Consider the following 23,014-nt stretch of genomic DNA (forward strand, 5'->3'; position numbering starts at 1 on the left):
AAACAAGTACAAGATATTTACAATAAGCAGACCTCAGTGCAAGAAAGAGTCTTTCCAACACTGAAAAAGCACAAAGGCCAACTTTGACATTAAAATGTGCAAAAACAAGTACAAGATATTTACAATAAGCAGACCTCAGTGCAAGAAAGAGTCTTTCCAAAACTGAAAAAGCACAAAGGCCAACTTTGACATTAAAATGTGCAAAAACGAGTACAAGATATTTACAATAAGCAGACCTCAGTGCAAGAAAGAGTCTTTCCAACACTGAAAAAGCACAAAGGCCAACTTTGACATTAAAATGTGCAAAAACGAGTACAAGATATTTACAATAAGCAGACCTCAGTGCAAGAAAGAGTCTTTCCAAAACTGAAAAAGCACAGAGGCCAACTTTGACATTAAAACAAGTACAAGATATTTACAATAAGCAGACCTCAGTGCAAGAAAGACTCTTTCCAACACTGAAAAGCACAAAGACCAACTTTGACATTAAAATGTGCAAAACAAGTACAAGATATTTACAATAAGCAGACCTCAGTGCAAGAAAGAGTCTTTCCAACACTGAAAAGCACAAAGGCCAACTTTGACATTAAAAGGTGTTCAAACAAGTACAAGATATTTACAATAAGCAGACCTCAGTGCAAGAAAGACTCTTTCCAACACTGAAAAAGCACAGAGGCCAACTTTGACATTAAAAGGTGTTCAAACAAGTACAAGATATTTACAATAAGCAGACCTCAGTGCAAGAAAGAGTCTTTCCAAAACTGAAAAAGCACAGAGGCCAACTTTGACATTAAAAGGTGTTCAAACAAGTACAAGATATTTACAATAAGCAGACCTCAGTGCAAGAAAGAGTCTTTCCAAAACTGAAAAAGCACAGAGGCCAACTTTGACATTAAAAGGTGCAAAAACAAGTACAAGATATTTACAATAAGCAGACCTCAGTGCAAGAAAGACTCTTTCCAACACTGAAAAAGCACAGAGGCCAACTTTGACATTAAAAGGTGCAAAAACAAGTACAAGATATTTACAATAAGCAGACCTCAGTGCAAGAAAGAGTCTTTCCAAAACTGAAAAAGCACAGAGGCCAACTTTGACATTAAAAGGTGCAAAAACAAGTACAAGATATTTACAATAAGCAGACCTCAGTGCAAGAAAGAGTCTTTCCAAAACTGAAAAAGCACAAAGGCCAACTTTGACATTAAAAGGTGTTCAAACAAGTACAAGATATTTACAATAAGCAGACCTCAGTGCAAGAAAGAGTCTTTCCAAAACTGAAAAAGCACAGAGGCCAACTTTGACATTAAAAGGTGCAAAAACAAGTACAAGATATTTACAATAAGCAGACCTCAGTGCAAGAAAGACTCTTTCCAACACTGAAAAAGCACAGAGGCCAACTTTGACATTAAAAGGTGCAAAAACAAGTACAAGATATTTACAATAAGCAGACCTCAGTGCAAGAAAGAGTCTTTCCAACACTGAAAAAGCACAAAGGCCAACTTTGACATTAAAATGTGTAAAAACGAGTACAAGATATTTACAATAAGCAGACCTCAGTGCAAGTAAGAGTCTTTCCAAAACTGAAAAAGCACAGAGGCCAACTTTGACATTAAAAGGTGTTCAAACAAGTACAAGATATTTACAATAAGCAGACCTCAGTGCAAGAAAGAGTGTTTCCAAAAATTAAAAAGCACAAAGGCCAACTTTGACATTAAAATGTGCAAAAACAAGTACAAGATATTTACAATAAGCAGACCTCAGTGCAAGAAAGAGTCTTTCCAACACTGAAAAAGCACAAAGGCCAACTTTGACATTAAAATGTGTAAAAACGAGTACAAGATATTTACAATAAGCAGACCTCAGTGCAAGAAAGAGTGTTTCCAAAAATTAAAAAGCACAAAGGCCAACTTTGACATTAAAATGTGCAAAAACAAGTACAAGATATTTACAATAAGCAGACCTCAGTGCAAGAAAGAGTCTTTCCAACACTGAAAAGCACAAAGGACAACTTTGACATTAAAACAAGTACAAGATATTTACAATAAGCAGACCTCAGTGCAAGAAAGAGTCTTTCCAAAACTGAAAAAGCACAGAGGCCAACTTTGACATTAAAAGGTGTTCAAACAAGTACAAGATATTTACAATAAGCAGACCTCAGTGCAAGAAAGAGTCTTTCCAACACTGAAAAAGCACAGAGGCCAACTTTGACATTAAAACAAGTACAAGATATTCACAATAAGCAGACCTCAGTGCAAGAAAGAGTCTTTCCAACACTGAAAAGCACAAAGGCCAACTTTGACATTAAAAGGTGTTCAAACAAGTACAAGATATTTACAATAAGCAGACCTCAGTGCAAAAAAGACTCTTTCCAACACTGAAAAGCACAAAGGCCAACTTTGACATTAAAAGGTGTTCAAACAAGTACAAGATATTTACAATAAGCAGCCCTCAGTGCAAGAAAGACTCTTTCCAACACTGAAAAAGCACAAAGGCCAACTTTGACATTAAAATGTGCAAAAACAAGTACAAGATATTTACAATAAGCAGACCTCAGTGCAAGAAAGAGTCTTTCCAACACTGAAAAAGCACAGAGGCCAACTTTGACATTAAAAGGTGTAAAAACAAGTACAAGATATTTACAATAAGCAGACCTCAGTGCAAGAAAGAGTCTTTCCAACACTGAAAAGCACAAAGGCCAACTTTGACATTAAAAGGTGTTCAAACAAGTACAAGATATTTACAATAAGCAGCCCTCAGTGCAAGAAAGACTCTTTCCAACACTGAAAAAGCACAAAGGCCAACTTTGACATTAAAATGTGCAAAAACAAGTACAAGATATTTACAATAAGCAGACCTCAGTGCAAGAAAGACTCTTTCCAACACTGAAAAGCACAAAGGCCAACTTTGACATTAAAAGGTGTTCAAACAAGTACAAGATATTTACAATAAGCTGCCCTCAGTGCAAGAAAGACTCTTTCCAACACTGAAAAAGCACAAAGGCCAACTTTGACATTAAAATGTGCAAAAACAAGTACAAGATATTTACAATAAGCAGACCTCAGTGCAAGAAAGACTCTTTCCAACACTGAAAAGCACAAAGGCCAACTTTGACATTAAAAGGTGTTCAAACAAGTACAAGATATTTACAATAAGCAGACATCAGTGCAAGAAAGACTCTTTCTAACACTGAAAAAACACAAAGGCCAACTTTGACATTAAAACAAGTACAAGATATTTACAATAAGCAGACCTCAGTGCAAGAAAGACTCTTTCTAACACTGAAAAAGTAAAAAGGCCAACTTTGACATTAAAAGGTGTTCAAACAAGTACAAGATATTTACAATAAGCAGACCTCAGTGCAAGAAAGAGTCTTTCCAACACTGAAAAGCACAAAGGCCAACTTTGACATTAAAAGGTGTTCAAACAAGTACAAGATATTTACAATAAGCAGACATCAGTGCAAGAAAGACTCTTTCTAACACTGAAAAAACACAAAGGCCAACTTTGACATTAAAACAAGTACAAGATATTTACAATAAGCAGACCTCAGTGCAAGAAAGACTCTTTCTAACACTGAAAAAGTAAAAAGGCCAACTTTGACATTAAAAGGTGTTCAAACAAGTACAAGATATTTACAATAAGCAGACCTCAGTGCAAGAAAGAGTCTTTCCAACACTGAAAAAGCACAAAGGCCAACTTTGACATTAAAACAAGTACAAGATATTTACAATAAGCAGACCTCAGTGCAAGAAAGACTCTTTCTAACACTGAAAAGCACAAAGACCAACTTTGACATTAAAATGTGCAAAAACAAGTACAAGATATTTACAATAAGCAGACCTCAGTGCAAGAAACACTCATTCCAACACTGAAAAAGCACAAAGGCCAACTTTGACATTAAAACAAGTACAAGATATTTACAATAAGCAGACCTCAGTGCAAGAAAGACTCTTTCCAACACTGAAAAGCACAGAGGCCAACTTTGACATTAAAAGGTGTTCAAACAAGTACAAGATATTTACAATAAGCAGACCTCAGTGCAAGAAAGAGTCTTTCCAACACTGAAAAAGCACAAAGGCCAACTTTGACATTAAAACAAGTACAAGATATTTACAATAAGCAGACCTCAGTGCAAGAAAGACTCTTTCTAACACTGAAAAGCACAAAGACCAACTTTGACATTAAAATGTGCAAAAACAAGTACAAGATATTTACAATAAGCAGACCTCAGTGCAAGAAACACTCATTCCAACACTGAAAAAGCACAAAGGCCAACTTTGACATTAAAACAAGTACAAGATATTTACAATAAGCAGACCTCAGTGCAAGAAAGACTCTTTCCAACACTGAAAAGCACAGAGGCCAACTTTGACATTAAAAGGTGTAAAAACAAGTACAAGATATTTACAATAAGCAGACATCAGTGCAACAAACACTCATTCCAACACTGAAAAAGCACAAAGGCCAACTTTGACATTAAAATGTGCAAAAATAAGTACAAGATATTTACAATAAGCAGACCTCAGTGCAAGAAAGACTCTTTCCAACACTGAAAAAGCACAAAGGCCAACTTTGACATTAAAACAAGTACAAGATATTTACAATAAGCAGACCTCAGTGCAAGAAAGAGTCTTTCCAACACTGAAAAGCACAAAGGCCAACTTTGACATTAAAAGGTGTTCAAACAAGTACAAGATATTTACAATAAGCAGACATCAGTGCAAGAAACACTCATTCCAACACTGAAAAAGCACAAAGGCCAACTTTGACATTAAAATGTGCAAAAATAAGTACAAGATATTTACAATAAGCAGACCTCAGTGCAAGAAAGAATCTTTCCAACACTGAAAAAGCACAAAGGCCAACTTTGACATTAAAACAAGTACAAGATATTTACAATAAGCAGACCTCAGTGCAAGAAAGGCTCTTTCCAACACTGAAAAGCACAAAGACCAACTTTGACATTAAAATGTGCAAAACAAGTACAAGATATTTACAATAAGCAGACCTCAGTGCAAGAAAGACTCTTTCCAACACTGAAAAGCACAAAGACCAACTTTGACATTAAAATGTGCAAAACAAGTACAAGATATTTACAATAAGCAGACCTCAGTGCAAGAAAGAGTCTTTCCAACACTGAAAAGCACAAAGACCAACTTTGACATTAAAATGTGCAAAACAAGTACAAGATATTTACAATAAGCAGACCTCAGTGCAAGAAAGAGTCTTTCCAACACTGAAAAAGCACAAAGGCCAACTTTGACATTAAAAGGTGTAAAAACAAGTACAAGATATTTACAATAAGCAGACCTCAGTGCAAGAAAGAGTCTTTCCAACACTGAAAAGCACAAAGGCCAACTTTGACATTAAAACAAGTACAAGATATTTACAATAAGCAGACCTCAGTGCAAGAAAGAGTCTTACCAACACTGAAAAAGCAAAAAGGCCAACTTTGACATTAAAAGGTGTTCAAACAAGTACAAGATATTTACAATAAGCAGACCTCAGTGCAAGAAAGAGTCTTTCCAACACTGAAAAAGCACAAAGGCCAACTTTGACATTAAAACAAGTACAAGATATTTACAATAAGCAGACCTCAGTGCAAGAAAGACTCTTTCCAACACTGAAAAAGCACAAAGGCCAACTTTGACATTAAAACAAGTACAAGATATTTACAATAAGCAGACATCAGTGCAAGAAACACTCATTCCAACACTGAAAAAGCACAAAGACCAACTTTGACATTAAAATGTGCAAAAATAAGTACAAGATATTTACAATAAGCAGACCTCAGTGCAAGAAAGACTCTTTCCAACACTGAAAAAGCACAAAGGCCAACTTTGACATTAAAACAAGTACAAGATATTTACAATAAGCAGACCTCAGTGCAAGAAAGACTCTTTCCAACACTGAAAAAGCACAAAGGCCAACTTTGACATTAAAACAAGTACAAGATATTTACAATAAGCAGACATCAGTGCAAGAAAGACTCTTTCCAACACTGAAAAAGCACAAAGGCCAACTTTGACATTAAAACAAGTACAAGATATTTACAATAAGCAGACCTCAGTGCAAGAAAGACTCTTTCCAACACTGAAAAGCACAAAGACCAACTTTGACATTAAAATGTGCAAAACAAGTACAAGATATTTACAATAAGCAGACCTCAGTGCAAGAAAGAGTCTTTCCAACACTGAAAAGCACAAAGGCCAACTTTGACATTAAAAGGTGTTCAAACAAGTACAAGATATTTACAATAAGCAGCCCTCAGTGCAAGAAAGACTCTTTCCAACAATGAAAAAGCACAAAGGCCAACTTTGACATTAAAATGTGCAAAAACAAGTACAAGATATTTACAATAAGCAGACCTCAGTGCAAGAAAGACTCTTTCCAACAATGAAAAAGCACAAAGGCCAACTTTGACATTAAAATGTGCAAAAACAAGTACAAGATATTTACAATAAGCAGACCTCAGTGCAAGAAAGAGTCTTTCCAACACTTAAAAGCACAAAGGCCAACTTTGACATTAAAATGTGCAAAAACAAGTACAAGATATTTACAATAAGCAGACCTCAGTGCAAGAAAGAGTCTTTCCAACACTGAAAAAGCACAGAGGCCAACTTTGACATTAAAAGGTGTAAAAACAAGTACAAGATATTTACAATAAGCAGACCTCAGTGCAAGAAAGAGTCTTTCCAACAATGAAAAAGCACAAAGGCCAACTTTGACATTAAAATGTGCAAAAACAAGTACAAGATATTTACAATAAGCAGACCTCAGTGCAAGAAAGAGTCTTTCCAACACTTAAAAGCACAAAGGCCAACTTTGACATTAAAATGTGCAAAAACAAGTACAAGATATTTACAATAAGCAGACCTCAGTGCAAGAAAGAGTCTTTCCAACACTGAAAAAGCACAGAGGCCAACTTTGACATTAAAAGGTGTAAAAACAAGTACAAGATATTTACGATAAGCAGACCTCAGTGCAAGAAAGAGTCTTTCCAACACTGAAAAAGCACAGAGGCCAACTTTGACATTAAAAGGTGTAAAAACAAGTACAAGATATTTACAATAAGCAGACCTCAGTGCAAGAAAGAGTCTTTCCAACACTGAAAAGCACAAAGGCCAACTTTGACATTAAAAGGTGTAAAAACAAGTACAAGATATTTACAATAAGCAGACCTCAGTGCAAGAAAGAGTCTTTCCAACACTGAAAAGCACAAAGACCAACTTTGACATTAAAAGGTGTAAAAACAAGTAAAAGATATTTACAATAAGCAGACCTCAGTGCAAGAAAGACTCTTTCCAACACTGAAAAGCACAAAGGCCAACTTTGACATTAAAATGTGCACAAACAAGTACAAGATATTTACAATAAGCAGACCTCAGTGCAAGAAAGAGTCTTTCCAACACTGAAAAGCACAAAGGCCAACTTTGACATTAAAAGGTGTAAAAACAAGTACAAGATATTTACAATAAGCAGACCTCAGTGCAAGAAAGACTCTTTCCAACACTGAAAAAGCACAAAAGCCAACTTTGACATTAAAACAAGTACAAGATATTTACAATAAGCAGACCTCAGTGCAAGAAAGAGTCTTTCCAACACTGAAAAAGCACAAAGGCCAACTTTGACATTAAAATGTGCAAAACAAGTACAAGATATTTACAATAAGCAGACCTCAGTGCAAGAAAGACTCTTTCCAACACTGAAAAGCACAAAGACCAACTTTGACATTAAAATGTGCAAAAACAAGTACAAGATATTTACAATAAGCAGACCTCAGTGCATGAAAGAGTCTTTCCACCACTGAAAAAGCACAAAGACCAACTTTGACATTAAAATGTGTTCAAACAAGTAAAAGATATTTACAATAAGCAGACCTCAGTGCAAGAAAGAGTCTTTCCACCACTGAAAAGCACAAAGACCAACTTTGACATTAAAATGTGCAAAAACAAGTACAAGATATTTACAATAAGCAGACCTCAGTGCAAGAAAGAGTCTTTCCAACACTGAAAAAGCACAGAGGCCAACTTTGACATTAAAATGTGCAAAAACAAGTACAAGATATTTACAATAAGCAGACCTCAGTACAAGAAAGACTCTTTCCAACACTGAAAAGCACAGAGGCCAACTTTGACATTAAAATGTGTTCAAACAAGTACAAGATATTTACAATAAGCAGACCTCAGTGCAAGAAAGAGTCTTTCCAACACTGAAAAGCACAAAGGCCAACTTTGACATTAAAATGTGTTCAAACAAGTACAAGATATTTACAATAAGCAGACCTCAGTGCATGAAAGAGTCTTTCCACCACTGAAAAGCACAGAGGCCAACTTTGACATTAAAATGTGTTCAAACAAGTACAAGATATTTACAATAAGCAGACCTCAGTGCATGAAAGAGTCTTTCCACCACTGAAAAGCACAGAGGCCAACTTTGACATTAAAATGTGTTCAAACAAGTACAAGATATTTACAATAAGCAGACCTCAGTGCAAGAAAGAGTCTTTCCAACACTGAAAAAGCACAAAGGCCAACTTTGACATTAAAATGTGTTCAAACAAGTACAAGATATTTACAATAAGCAGACCTCAGTGCAAGAAAGAGTCTTTCCAACACTGAAAAGCACAAAGGCCAACTTTGACATTAAAATGTGCAAAAACAAGTACAAGATATTTACAATAAGCAGACCTCAGTGCAAGAAAGAGTCTTTCCAACACTGAAAAAGCACAAAGGCCAACTTTGACATTAAAAGGTGTTCAAACAAGTACAAGATATTTACAATAAGCAGACCTCAGTGCAAGAAAGAGTCTTTCCAACACTGAAAAGCACAAAGGCCAACTTTGACATTAAAAGGTGTTCAAACAAGTACAAGATATTTACAATAAGCAGACCTCAGTGTAAGAAAGACTCTTTCCAACACTGAAAAGCACAAAGACCAACTTTGACATTAAAATGTGCAAAACAAGTACAAGATATTTACAATAAGCAGACCTCAGTGCAAGAAAGAGTCTTTCCAACACTGAAAAAGCACAAAGGCCAACTTTGACATTAAAACAAGTACAAGATATTTACAATAAGCAGACCTCAGTGCAAGAAAGACTCTTTCCAACACTGAAAAAGCACAGAGGCCAACTTTGACATTAAAATGTGCAAAAACAAGTACAAGATATTTACAATAAGCAGACCTCAGTGCAAGAAAGAGTCTTTCCAACACTGAAAAAGCAAAAAGGCCAACTTTGACATTAAAATGTGCAAAAACAAGTACAAGATATTTACAATAAGCAGACCTCAGTGCAAGAAAGAGTCTTTCCAACACTGAAAAAGCAAAAAGGCCAACTTTGACATTAAAATGTGCAAAAACAAGTACAAGATATTTACAATAAGCAGACCTCAGTGCGAGAAAGCGAGGTGGGGAGGGGGTACTCACCTTCCACGTCACTGACACGCATCAGCATCCAGTTCTTCATGAGAAGAGGGGGAGGATGAGAGGGCGATGTACTCACCTTTACTGACACACTCGGTATCAGTGTCCCACGCTTCATCAGAAGAGATGGCGCTCAGGAGACTGTCATCAAGGATCCTGATGACTTCAGAAAGGTCTCGTTCTTGGGACGTTCAACAATGTAGTCAAGACAGCCTGTAAGGAAACAAAGTTTAAAATAACAGTAGGAATGTAGTAAACACCCAGTGCTAAAGCTACAGGCTACATTCATATCAGACTGAATGACACTTTACTTGTTCATGTGAGAAGAAAACAAGAATTCAACTATGTCCACAATCATTAAGTGAAGCATCCAAATCTCTGCCAAGGCAGCTCACTCTGTGCACACTACACTTTTAAGGTAACAGTATTGTATTTTGTACACATTCGTTTTGTTTATTTGTTCTTTTTAAACCTTTATGCAAACACTACGTTGGAGTAGGTAATGGATAATAGGTACTGATGTGTAAAGAACTGGACATGAATAGCATACTACAGTAAATTCATAAATAACTTCGCAGCTCATTCCCGTACTTTTTTTTATTCTTTCATTAACGATGTAAAATATAAAGCAACATTTAATCTCCCCATGTACCAATTCCATGTCCTAAATATTGCTAATACAAAAAAGGCAGTAGAACTCCAAGCACAATTTTAAAAATAAAACACATTTTTGTAACAGTTTGACTTCATGATTATTTTTGACTATGATTGATGTTTTCAATATTCTTTTTTATATATATATTTTTTTTTTTTATCATCACATATGTAGCTGGGAAAAAGTTATAGTTTATTTAAATGAAGCCTTTGATCCAGAGAAGAAAATGATGTCAGGACCTACAGGGGATCTGGTGTGTTTACTCCTATATGTTCTACCATTGTGAGGAGATACTGTTACCATAGAAACCGATAAACACATATACATATGTATATTTGGGGGAGGGGGGCATTTTACGAATTTTAAGCTAATTTTAACCATTTCATTGGAAAAAAGTGTCAAATTTGAGGGCTTCAAATCAAAGTAAAACCTTTTTTCACATTCATACACCAGTCGTAATAAATTCTACACCTCTCCTGGAAAATTTAAAGCATAAAAGCAATTTGCCAGGAAAAGTCTTGGAACACACTTATTTTGATCACATTAAAACGTGATATTCACACTGGAACCTGTAAAATTATTATAGTCATCTAGTGACTCTTGAAATAATTGAAGAAATTTTGAAATGTACCAGGTGTCTGTCGACGAGTCGGGGTCCACGATCTTCAAGCTTTGCTGTTATGATGAAACACAAGTACAAAAGATCCAAAGATGCAGTAGTTGTTGTCGCTTTGTAGTAAAATCCGCTTTCTGTAGAAATATTCTCCAAATGTTATCTTTCCACAACCTGAGCTTGGAGCAGGTCAAGACAAGTCCAAGAGCAAGTGTAAAGGAACGGCTGGAACCTTGTGCAGCATTCATATACCAACAGCCTGCGTGGTTACGGTTGCTAACATGCATGTGCACGTGATAGAACTATATGAACTGAGCCCATCAGTGTAATTTACAGTAAAGTTATGGTCATTTATAGTTACTGCCTTTGTCACCCTTTATGTGGGATGTCTAATAACCATGTAGGTATATCCAGAAATAAACACAGATATTAGAAAGCAGTAAGTCAGTACCTGAGATGTTTGTTTGAGTGAATAACATTAGCATAGCTCATGCTAATATTACAGCTTCACATTCTTCTTTTCAAAGGTAACAAAAACTTAGCGTTCTCGCTACTTACCATGCTGTAATACAGGTATATGCTAGCAATGACAACATTTAACAAATGTTTTTTAAAATGCTAGCCGTGCTAATTAGCCTTAGGATTGCTTGAGGTCTTGTTTCCAGCTCTAGTTGTCATAAGGGAACTTAGGCCTGTGCGAGCCTTTGGCACGAAAATGAGTCTCGTAAAGCTCACTATTAAACTGACAAAAAGCCTTAGGACCTAGAAACTATTATTCTTACAACTGTGCTGTGTTTATGTTATAACATATATAGGGCTTTGGAGCGTGATGTCACGGGAGATGGGCCACGCCCCCTTCCGCCATGACAGTAGGCCAGACAAACGATACCATTTCAGCTATGGATCGTACGTGTTGTGTTGTCGGTTGCAACGTTAGATCACACGATCGTGAAGGCAAGAAGCTGGATAATGGGCTCTCTTTTAATCGTTTTCCATCCTGGAGGCAACGTGAGGGATCCCATGTATCCGATATTACTAAACAAAGACGTCAGGCTTGGATTGCAGCGGTGAGACTAGCGGATATCGAGTTCTCTGCAATCCCCAGCTTTTTTTGGTTTGCTCGCGGCATTTTCTTTCCGGTGAGTTCTAAATTAATTCATATCACTCTTGAAAGGCTTTTAGTGTTATTTTCAATGTGCTGAGGTCATAGATAATGAGATAAAACATGCTAATGTGTGATGCTGCAGAACCACGTCATGTCGACTGAGTAGCTTATGATTTGGCATTATTGCAGGCAAACCAGCATATGAAATGGATGTAACAAATCCAGACTGGGCACCAACACTGCACATGGGGCACGACGACATACCTGTATCAGACTCGGACCGGCACTCAAGGCCTACGCAACGGAAGCGAAAAAGAGCACCCATCGGAGGTAAACAACCCCCCCCCTCTAAAAACATACTAAATTGCTATCACTGTACACTAATCCGCACATAACTTCCAGATGAATCACACACCTGTCATAGAATATTGGTGTACATTTACCTTATGTCTAGTTTTATCTTACAGGCTTTCGTTATGCAGCTGCAGAGTCTGAAGGTGTGCCCCGTGCAGAAGTGATCGATGAAGATCTGACAGAAGACCAACAACAAAATCACAATGTCATGGAGGCAGTGGACAGCAGTTGTGTTGGACAAGTGGAGGTTGAGGTACCAGCTGCAAATGTGGACAGTGGTGATCGGACAGACAGCGTCTCGGAAGCTAAAGGGCAGACGAAGGATTGTGTGTGCAATGAACAGGGCAGAGCAGAAATAAACCGGCTGTTGGAGGAGAACAGACTGCTTCAATCACAGTTGCAAAAGACAGAGCTGAATGAACATTTCTTAAAGGATGATACTGAAAAAGTAAGATATTACACTGGACTACATTGTTATGCTGTCTTAATGTCCCTCTTCAACACTGTCAAAGATTTCCTGCCAATATCGAAGAAACTGACAGGTTTCCAAATGCTCTTACTCACACTAATGCGTCTGAGAGGGGGGGCGTGCATCAGATAAACACATCACAGAGAAATGTGGCATTCTTCAAAAGCTGTTACCAGGGGACGTAGTATTGGCTGACAGAGGCTTTGACATCAGAGATGCTGTAGGAATGATGTGTGCGGAGGTCAAGATTCCAGCTTTCACAAAAGGCTACTGTCAACTTGATGCAAGGGACTTTGAACAAACGAGAGCAATTGCCCACCTTAGAATTCATGTTGAGCGAGTAATAGGTAGTTTGCGCAACAAGTTCAAAATGCTACACACTACAATGCCAATCCGATTACTCATATCATGTGAGGGTGAAGACACAACACTGCTTGATAAGATTGTTAAGGTTTGCTGTGTTTTGGTGAATGCCCCAGTGTGGTTGTCAAACCAGTGCAAAATGAAACCTGCTCTTGTTGAGTATTCATAAAGCTGTTGTGTTGCATGTGTAGTTCATTGTAAATAATTGTACTTTGTGTGAAGTGGTTTCAATAAAACAGAAAAGAATAGTATATTTGTTTGTTTTTTTATTCTTGATCTGTTCACATGTACTTAGCAAGTACATAAAAATGAAATGCAAACTATTTACATGGCAACACACAGCTGGCATTAATCTTGAACCACAAAATGAAACATTACAGGCTATTTAGAGCAGCACGTTGTTTGGAGAAGTATTTCCCAACAAGTTCAGGAAGGCACACTTTAAGAAAGAAGTCTTGTGCCTGGTTTAAACGCGGTTCCCAGAAATCCACATCAGGGAAGATGCGTATCACAGCAAGGTCTTTCTGTGTCCACACAACGAGGTCACAGTGGTCGTCTGGGTTTCCACTACACTTCCTTATTTCATACGGGTCCACATTACCGATGCACGCAATTTTTTCAAAGTACCGTCTCTTGGCGTCTGGGCGCAATCGGTCGCGATACAGCCCTTTGTCTTTTGCGCTGATTTTGAGCATGGTTCTGGCAGTCCCGATTCCAACACTCCAACACTGTGCGCTTGTTCTGCTTCCTGGCCTACTGACATGGCGCCGCGATCCCACAATGCACTGCGGCGTGACGTCAACTCCAAAGCCCTATAGCAAGAACCTATACCGATAATTGACATTTGACCTCACTGTATGATTATAGCAGCTGTGTCATGGCATGTTTTAAAAATGCCACCTGAAATTTAGGAGGTGGGTTCTTGAGAGTTTTGTACTTTCATCTGATAACGCATACTGTTTATGTATATTTAACACAACAGGCAAGGGATTGTGGTATAATTATAATTAACACAGATTGTGTAGTCTTTAAATAGACGAGCATTTTTAAAAGCACACATATTATTTGAACACTTCCGTAACTTATTTTTAGTTTTGCTGCACATAAGTTGAATGCAATTAAATCTCATTACCTTTTATTATCCTTGAACTTATTTCTAATTCAACACGTAATATAAACACTGCTTATTTAAAAAATAATAATTAAAACACTCCTCGTAATGCGTTAAAATCAGCCCAACTTTTATTTTCAAATTTAAAGCATTTCAGCCAACATACTGGACACTGTTCTGCTGAACAACACACATATTTCCAATATTGTAGCTGGTGTTACTTAATAATTTATTATTTTATTTGTCACACACTTTAAAACTTTAATAACTTTTCAATAAAACAAAGTCTCAGATTTAATTATTCTGAAACTAAGTTTAAGCTTCCCATAACTTTTTATTGCAAGTTACATTACTAATATAATAAATATAAAATGTTTTTATTGTTCATCCACAAGTGCAGTCGAACAACACAGAAGCTTGGTTTGTTCGTTTGTCAGTCGAGGCATTACTGCTTGAGTGCCTGTCATGAATTTAGCTCATCCAAATGCAATTGTCTGAAGAAAGTCTTTAACATTGTCCCAACTTCCCTTAAGTACAGTGGCAGTAGATGTGGGCTGGAGATGCAATGACCTTGAACCTGCAGGTGACCACACCATCTGTGATGGAGGGCTCATCTCTCCTGGTGTCCTGCAAGGAAACAACAATATTCTTTAGAACACCAAGTTATATTTGATCTACATATTTCACTTATCTGTGGCCGGGTTGTGGGGGCAGCAGCCCAAGCAGAGAACTCCAGACCTCCTTTTCCACATCCACCTCCTCCAGCTTATCTAGGGGAACTCCATCATGTCTTGGGTCTGATTCAGGGCCTCCTCCTGGTGGGAGCTCGGCCAGTACACCTCACCTGGGAGACACCCAGGAGGAATCTTTGTCAGATGCCAGAACCACTTTAACCTGCTCCTTTTGATGTGGATGAGAGAAAAATACAGAAAAAACCCAATAATCATATGATTTCTAATGAGCATGCGCTTTGGCAACAGTGGGAAGGAAAAACTCCATTTTAAAAGAAAGAATCCTCCAGTAGCACCAGGCTGAGGAAGGGACAGCCATCTGCCACAACCTGTTGGGATGAGCAGAGGAAGACAGGACAAAAGATAAGCTGTGGAGGAGAGCCAGAGATTGATGATAAGTAATGATTCAATGCAGAGAGGTGTATAAACACATAGTGAGTTAGAAAGGTGACTGAAGAAGAAATACTCAGTGTATCATGGGAATCCGCCACCAGCCTACGCCTATTGCAGTATAACTAAGGGAGAATTCAGGGTCACCTGGTCCAGCCCTAACTATGTGCTTTAGCAAAAAGGAAAGTTTGAAGCCTAATCTTAAAAGTAGAGATAGTGTCTGTCTCCTGAATCCAAACTGGAAGCTGGTTCCACAGAAGAGGGGCCTGAAAACTGAAGGCTCTGCCTCCCATTCTACTTTTAAATACTCTAGGAACAACAAGTAGGCCTGCAGAGCGAGAGCGAAGTGCTCTAATAGGGTGATATGGTACTACAAGGTCATTAAGATAAGATGGGGCCTGATTATTTAAGACCTTGTATGTGAGGAGCAGGATTTTGAATTCAATTCTGGATTTAACAGGGAGCCATAGTCTGTCCCCCAGTGCATGTAGCAGGCATGGAGGAGATCCAGGCCCCAGACACCCAGAGGCTCCCAGAATGTGAGAGCCCAAGGAGGACCATCGGAGTTGCAGCCATGCCACCCTCCTGTGAAGCGCTGAGGAGAGCCCCAGATTAGAGGTCACCCAGCAACCACGGAGCAGAAGCCACAGGGGGCCCGTGATGTGGCCGTGGGCTCTGCCGGCAGACAGCTGCGCCAGAGTGACCTGAGCCACAGGCCCAGAGGCCAGAGGACTGAGAGCCCCCCACCCCCCGGAAGTGGCCTGACGGAGCCACGGGTGCCAGGCCCCGCCAAGCAGTCACTGGGAGTGAGCCGGTACATACCTGAGCGCCCAGCCCCGGGCACCAGAACCACCAACACACCGACGCCTGAGGGCATCAGCCAACGGCAAGGAGTGTAGTGAATCGAGATAGGCCTCCATACTTTGGAGGGCCTGAGATGTTCCCAGAGAGGTGGAGTGTAAGACCCACCCTGACATACAGACACAGTCGAACAGGCGCACGCAGCCACCAACGGGCATTCCCACCCTCATGCACACATATTCAAATACTCCACAATCACCCAATGTGGAGACAGACACAAGTGGACACTGTACACAGTCCTCTTTTAGGGAAGAAAAATCATTGCAGATTCATGCATTACTGACTTTGAAACAGTTACAACAACATATCTAATAAAATGGACATTCTCAGTCACCCACACATGAAGTCCTCTACCCCACCACCCTCGGAAAAAAACATACGTTACTTATGTTGTTTCTTTTTATGTTTTTTACAACTGTGAAAGATTCACTGACTCTTACTAAATGACCTCACACAGTGCCTAATTTCTAAAAAGGATTTCACACTAATAGAAACACATCGACTTCTCTTTTTTCCAGAGAGAAACATGTAAACCTGCACTCACACTGTATTCTTTTTGTTAAACCGTCACTGGCTCCTTCACTGGCCTCCTCATGTTTGGGTGACACTTAACAGCTAATTACTGAAATGTTCTCACTGCATGTTTGTATATCAACTAACGCACTGTTGGATCACCCAGAGAACTTTCCGCTCACATGAAACATTTTTTGCAAATGCATCCTGACGCTAATTTGATCTGCAGGCTTTCAATTGCTCCTCTGTGGTAAACCCCACAGCAGCTTTTTCAGGCCAAAAGAAGGTTTTGCACTAGCACAGAATCTGACCCTGAATATCACCATGATAGCTCTGACCACTTGATTTCTCATTATTAACTTTATCAAATGAAACACTCTGAAGATGACAGCTGAATTCCAATCAATTAAACTAACTCTGCATGTATAAAAGGCTCTGGGATTTTACGTCTATGTTCTGCAATATTGTGTGGGGTGGAGTCGTAGGAAATGACGTAGGCAGAAGTTGGCTGTAACGCGATGCTACTTGAGCGGGGGAGATTGTTTTCCGTGTTAGTTCTGTTTACCTCGTAAGCTGTGTTCCTGGTTGCCATCCTTCACGGTGATGCTCCGAGTGTTAAGTTCATGACTGGAAACTGCTGGCAACACTGAGCATCTAGGTGGCAATAAAACAGCTGGCGGTGACAATCCAGCAAAGTGGAAGCCTGTTGTCCTCCTTCCTGTATCCTGACCGATACACCATCTTGTTAGCTGCTGAACCTAAAAGAACTAGCCCTCACCAAGTACTCCTCAACATTGGTCCTTCGAGCCGGATGAGTTATCAAGATGGAGCCAGATGGAGCGACATGTCCTGATGCAAGGCCTAAACGCCATACACGTCGACCAAGCCGGTTTGAGGACTTTGATGTTAACTATACAGGCCACCTCTTTAGGGAAATGCTGCAGTGGGATACCCCACAGCCTCACACAAGAAGTGACAGAGTTCAGCCTCAGTATAGTCATACGCCACCCCTCTGCAGCGACAGGGATGGGGCCTATTACAATACACCCCCTCCACTGGGAAGAAGTGAACAAGATGTGGACCTTAATAGGAGCCTCTCACCTGAATTTGCACCTTCCAATTTGCCAGGGTCTTCAATACACACATTTCATACAGAATTCAGAGCCTTGCAGGCCGAAAGACAGCAGCTACTCCAATCACAGCAAGTTTTACAGGAGGGCCTCAGAGAACTGAAGGAAGCAAAGAGTGACCTCAGAGAGCTGATTGAAGTGGCTCACTTGCTGAGGAAGGATATGGCTCAGCTGACTGCCTCACAGCATAGCACCAATCATCCCCCCAAGCGCAGTTCAGGAGAGGTATACACCACCCCTGAGACAATGCCACAGGAGGAGGATGAGGAGGTGTGGCCCGACCCACCACCATGGCCTGAACCGATGGAAGAGTTGCACACAGGATTCCCCCAAATGAAGGTTGACGAACAATACTCCGATGATGGTGTACAGTACCACCCTCTACCCCGCACAGCATATTTCGCTGGTGAGCCTTCGCTGCCAAGTCATCGCTGCACCCCATATCAGGACCCTGTGGTTAAGGATGGAAACACGTTTCATGCCCCTCCACAACACTCTGTGCCACCCCCCTGCTGGACACCAAGTAAGACAGGTTTGCTCCCAACCAAGCCTGTTCCAGCCAGTTCCCCCTCTCTTGTCACTGGATTAACTAGTGGGCACTGCAGCAACCCATCTGCTCCTCTTTCGGCTGAGCTAGTGTACAGGGGGCCCAAACCAACCATTCCAAGGTTCATTCATTCTGATCCCTCTGAGTTTGCTAGGCTCCGCATGGCTTTAGAGAACCTACTCCCTCCTAATGCTACTGAGCTCTTCAAGTATCAGATACTTGTGGACCACCTCAAACTAGATGAAGCTCGACTTATCGCCGATGCTTACCTGAACTCACCCAAGTCTTATACTGACACCATGGCAGCCCTCCACGACAAATTTGGACAACCTCATCAGCTCGCCTTGAGAAAGATAGCAAGTGTCCTGGATGGTCCTGAAATAAGGCGAGGTGACACAGTAGCCTTCCAAAGGTTCTCCCTTCAGGTGCAGTCACTAGTTGGGCTGTTACAAACATTAGGACTGGAAGGAGAAGTGGAGTTGAACTGTGGGTCCCACGTTGCCCGACTAATAAGTAAGCTTCCTGCCGAACAGAGAGCTGATTTTCGCCGACACCAGTTTAAGCAGCCCAGGAGCACCTACACTCTGTACGACCTATCTGGATGGCTTCGTCAGGAGTCCTGGTGTCAAGGATTTGACAGCCAAGCAGGTGTAAGAAGCAGCAGAGAAAGGACCAGTGTAAAGGCTGAGGCCCGTCCAGGCAGACAAACCGTGACAGTCCTACATAACCTAAAGGGGCCATCAGAACACACCTTTCCACCAGTGAAGGAGAGTCGAGCTAGAGGGAAGGTCAAGAGCAAAGCCTACTGTGCCTACTGTGAGAGCACAGAACATTATTTTAGCCAATGTGATGATGTAGCCAAGCTCTCCAAAGAGGAAATAAAGGACTGGATACAGGTCAACAAACGATGCTGGCACTGTGCCCGAACTCATTTAGCTGCTCAGTGCACGCTAAAGAAACCCTGCAGCCGCTGCCAGGGTAAACATCTGCTGGCTCTTCACGAGGTAAATGCCAGGACAGAAGGAAACAATGCTGGCATGGCTGCAAAGGAGGAAAGCTGCCTAACCAGTTCAGCTTCGGGCTCACTCTACCTCGATCGCCATGGGGCTGGCAATCGTGTCATGCTGAAGATTGTACCTGTGCTTTTGAGCCATGGAGAGCGGACTCTAGACACCTATGCTATACTTGATGACGGTTCAGAGAGGACCATGCTGCTCCCTGCTGCTGCAAAGACTCTTGGTCTGGCAGGCCTCCCGGAGGACCTGCCATTACGAACCGTCCGCCAAGATATTCAGATGCTTCATGGACATACCGTATCCTTCAGTGTCTCTGCTGCTACCAACCCTGGATCCTGCTACAAGATTGATGGAGCGTTTACAGCTGATCGTCTCAACTTAGCTCACCATACCTATCCTATCGACCAGCTGAGAAGGAAGTACAAATACCTGCATGGGATCCCGGTCCCTGCCCTGAAGGAAGCCAAGCCTCTGCTCCTCATTGGTTCAGACCAGCCACACCTGATCACCCCCATAGAACCAGTCCGCCTCGGCCCACCTGGAGGCCCAGCAGCAGTCCACACCCGGCTTGGCTGGACCCTTCAAGGGCCAAGTCTTTTCATGGGGCGGCAGACCCAGCCTGTCCTATCCCTGTATACATCCGCCCAATCAGACGAGTTGCTCAAACATGTGGAGCGGCTCTGGCAGGTGGACGTGGTGCCTTACCGATCCGAGAAAGAGGTCACTCGGTCGAAACAGGATCAGCAGGCTGTGGCCCTGCTCGAGGCAAGAACAACTCGCAGGATGGTCGATGGAGTCTTCAGGTATGCTACACCTCTACTCCATCACCCACAGATGCCGCCACTGAATGCACCAAAGGAATCAGTCATGCCCATGCTTCGAAGCACCGAAAGGCGCCTGTTAAAGGTTCCCAGTCGGGCTGATGCCTACAGGGCAGAAATGCAGAAGCTGATCCAATCAGGAGCCGTGAAGGAAGTTACGCATGAGACTTTGCCCAAGGAGAACTGGTACATACCGCATCATCTTGTCAGTCATAACGGGAAGAATCGCCTGGTGTTTAATTGTTCCCATAAATACCTTGGACAGTCCCTGAACCAGTTCCTGTTGCCTGGCCCTACTCTTGGAGCTTCCCTGCTGGGGGTGCTGGTCAGGTTTCGTGAACACCCCATAGCTGTGAGTGGAGACATCAAGGGGATGTTCCATCAGGTACTGCTCCTCCCTGAAGACCGGCCCCTGTTGAAGTTCCTTTGGCGGGACTTAAAGGTGAATGAACCCCCTAAAATCTTTGAGTGGCAGGTCCTGCCATTTGGGACAACTTCAAGCCCCTGCTGCGCCACATTCGCCCTGCAGCGTCATGTGATGGAGCACACACAACCTGACGACAGCCTGAGATTCTCCATCGAGAGGTGTTTCTACGTAGACAACTGCCTACAGAGTGTTGGCTCACCGGAAGAAGCTAGAGATCTAGTGGATCGGCTAAGAGAGTTGCTGAAATCAGCTGGCTTCGAGCTACGTCAGTGGGCTTGTAATGATCCAAGTGTCCTGAGCCATTTGCCTCCAGAAGCTAGATCACAGAGTCTGGATCTGTGGCTAGCCGAGGACAAATCCAACCCGCTAGAGACCACGCTTGGGCTCAGCTGGGACTGGAATACCGACTCCTTGGGTTATAAGCACAGGCCCGTGTCCTATGAGATGCCAACCCTCAGAAACATCTATAGAGTCCTAGCCTCACAGTACGACCCTTTGGGCTATCTGTTACCCTTCACCACTCGGGCCAAGCTCCTCCTCAGGCAGTTATGGGATAAGAAGCATGGTTGGGACGACTCGAATCTCCCCTCCACCCTCCTGCAAGCTTGGTCTGACTGGGAGGTGGAGCTTCAGTTTTTACCTCACCTTACCTTCCCACGTGCCTATGTTCCTGCCAGTGTTAACCTAAAGGGTGCCATTCGTGAGGTGCACATTTTTGGGGATGCTTCTGAGAAAGCTTATGGAGCGGTGTCCTATATGAGGACTGTAGAACAGGATGGGCAAGTTCACCTCACCTTCATCCTAGCTCGCTCCCGGGTAGCCCCCAAACGAGCTCTCTCTATTCCCCGCCTCGAGCTCTGCGGAGCTTTGCTGGCAGCGCAGCTGGCCAGTACCCTGAATAAGGAACTCACCTCAGCGATTGAAAGAACAGTCCTGTGGTCTGATTCGACTACTGTTCTTACCTGGTTGAGCTCACAGTCCTGCCGCTACAAGGTTTTTGTAGGAGCCAGGGTAGCTGAGATACAGGAGTTGACGGAACACTGTACCTGGCGCTACATAGACTCAGAGAGTAATCCAGCAGATGACCTGACGAGAGGGAAGGCTCTGGCCGAGCTCAAAGTGCCTAATCGGTGGTCGAATGGACCCGCCTTTCTGCTCAACAGTCCTGACACATGGCCAGAGAACCCGAGCTCCGAGCCCAGTAATGACGAACTTGAGCTCCGGAAGACAGTCTTCTGTGGAACCTCTATCACCTCCACACCTACCTGTCAGGATGGAATGGCGTGCAAGACTTGGCAGGAGCTCTTGGATGTTACTGTTAAAGAGCTTTGTGGTCAGGGACTCTCAACTGCGCCATCTAGTGCCGAGGACTATCAGAATGCTGAACAGGCCATCCTTCGGCAGGCTCAACAGGAGTCATTTCACGAGGAGTGCAGATTGCTTTCAGAAAGGAAACCTGTCTCATCCAGAAGCCGCTTGCTTACCCTGGCACCTGAACTGGATACCTCAGCGGGCCTCATCAGAGTAGGGGGTCGGTTGCGACGCCTAGAAGGTCTTGACGGACCTATATTGCATCCGATTGTCCTGGATCCTTCACACCCTTTCACACGTCTGCTTATCCAGAAATATGATGTTGATCTGCATCATCCAGGCCCCGAACGGGTCTTTGCAGAGCTGCGGAGGTCTTACTGGATACTGCGTGGACACTGGCAGAGTTATGGTCTGACTGTGGGACCAATTTCAAAGGGGGAGAACGAGAACTCAGAGAAGCATTTGCCAACATGTCAGAGACATTGCAAGGGAGGCTCGCCCGTCAGAAGATCAGATTCCAGTTCAACCCCCCGGCAGCCCCACATTTCGGAGGTGTATGGGAGAGGGAAATTCGTTCAGTGAAGACAGCTCTGCGCACCTGTGTGGGTTCCCAACCTCTTCACGAGGAGGTACTCCGTAAAGTTCTGCTGGAGGTAGAATTGATCCTTAACGCAAAGCCCTTAGGCTACGTTTCCACCAACGTAGCCGATGTGGACCCTGTGACACCCAATAGTCTCCTCATGGGGCGGCCTGATGCATCACTACCCCAGGTGGTCTACTCAGAGACAGAGAACCTCAGTCGGCGACGTTGGAGGCACTCACAGATTCTTGCTGATCAGTTCTGGGCAAGATTCATCAAGGAATATCTGCCTGGCTTACAGGCAAGGCAGAAGTGGCAGTCAACTCCTCCTGAACTTCTGGAAAGGGCAGTTGTTATGGTTGCAGATCCGCAGCTGCCTCGAGCCTTGTGGCCAATAGGCCATGTGATCAAGATTCATCGTAGTGATGATGGACTTGTCAGATCTGCTGATGTGAACGTTAATGGACGTGTTTACACCAGACCAGTTGCTCGGTTGGTAGTTTTACCTGCCGTGCCATCGGAAGACAGCGATACTGAGAAGAATAGCAAGTCGCCTCCCGGAACTGATTAGGGAGCCCTTTTTTGGGGAGCAAA

General features: G+C 42.1%; 2 long non-coding RNA genes across 24 annotated transcripts in view; one reads left to right on the forward strand and one right to left on the reverse strand.

Annotated features, from left to right (window-relative positions):
* LOC146371229 (uncharacterized) overlaps positions 1-11,364 on the reverse strand; it is a 28,424-nt gene extending 17,060 nt beyond the window's left edge. For 14 of the 23 annotated variants that reach the window (XR_014797148.1, XR_014797158.1, XR_014797157.1 and 11 more), the window contains exons 1-2: positions 10,710-10,824; positions 431-9,636 (exon numbers count right to left, since the gene is read on the reverse strand). This is a non-coding gene — a long non-coding RNA (uncharacterized LOC146371229). Of the gene's footprint in view, positions 1-430; positions 9,637-10,709; positions 10,825-11,249 lie in introns of those variants that run through there. The other 9 variants (XR_014797159.1, XR_014797152.1, XR_014797160.1 and 6 more) reach the window with 9 other exon arrangements.
* Positions 11,365-11,741: 377 nt separating this feature from the next.
* LOC146371230 (uncharacterized) lies at positions 11,742-13,789 on the forward strand. Its single transcript, XR_014797164.1, has 3 exons — positions 11,742-11,830; positions 11,986-12,126; positions 12,264-13,789. It is a non-coding gene; the product is annotated as an uncharacterized LOC146371230 (long non-coding RNA).
* The last annotated feature ends 9,225 nt before the right edge of the window (positions 13,790-23,014 follow it).

The sequence above is a fragment of the Perissodus microlepis genome, chromosome 16, assembly GCF_051167445.1.
Source record: "Perissodus microlepis isolate ML-2025 ecotype Zambia chromosome 16, ASM5116744v1, whole genome shotgun sequence".
NCBI classification, from domain to species: Eukaryota; Metazoa; Chordata; class Actinopteri; order Cichliformes; family Cichlidae; genus Perissodus; species Perissodus microlepis.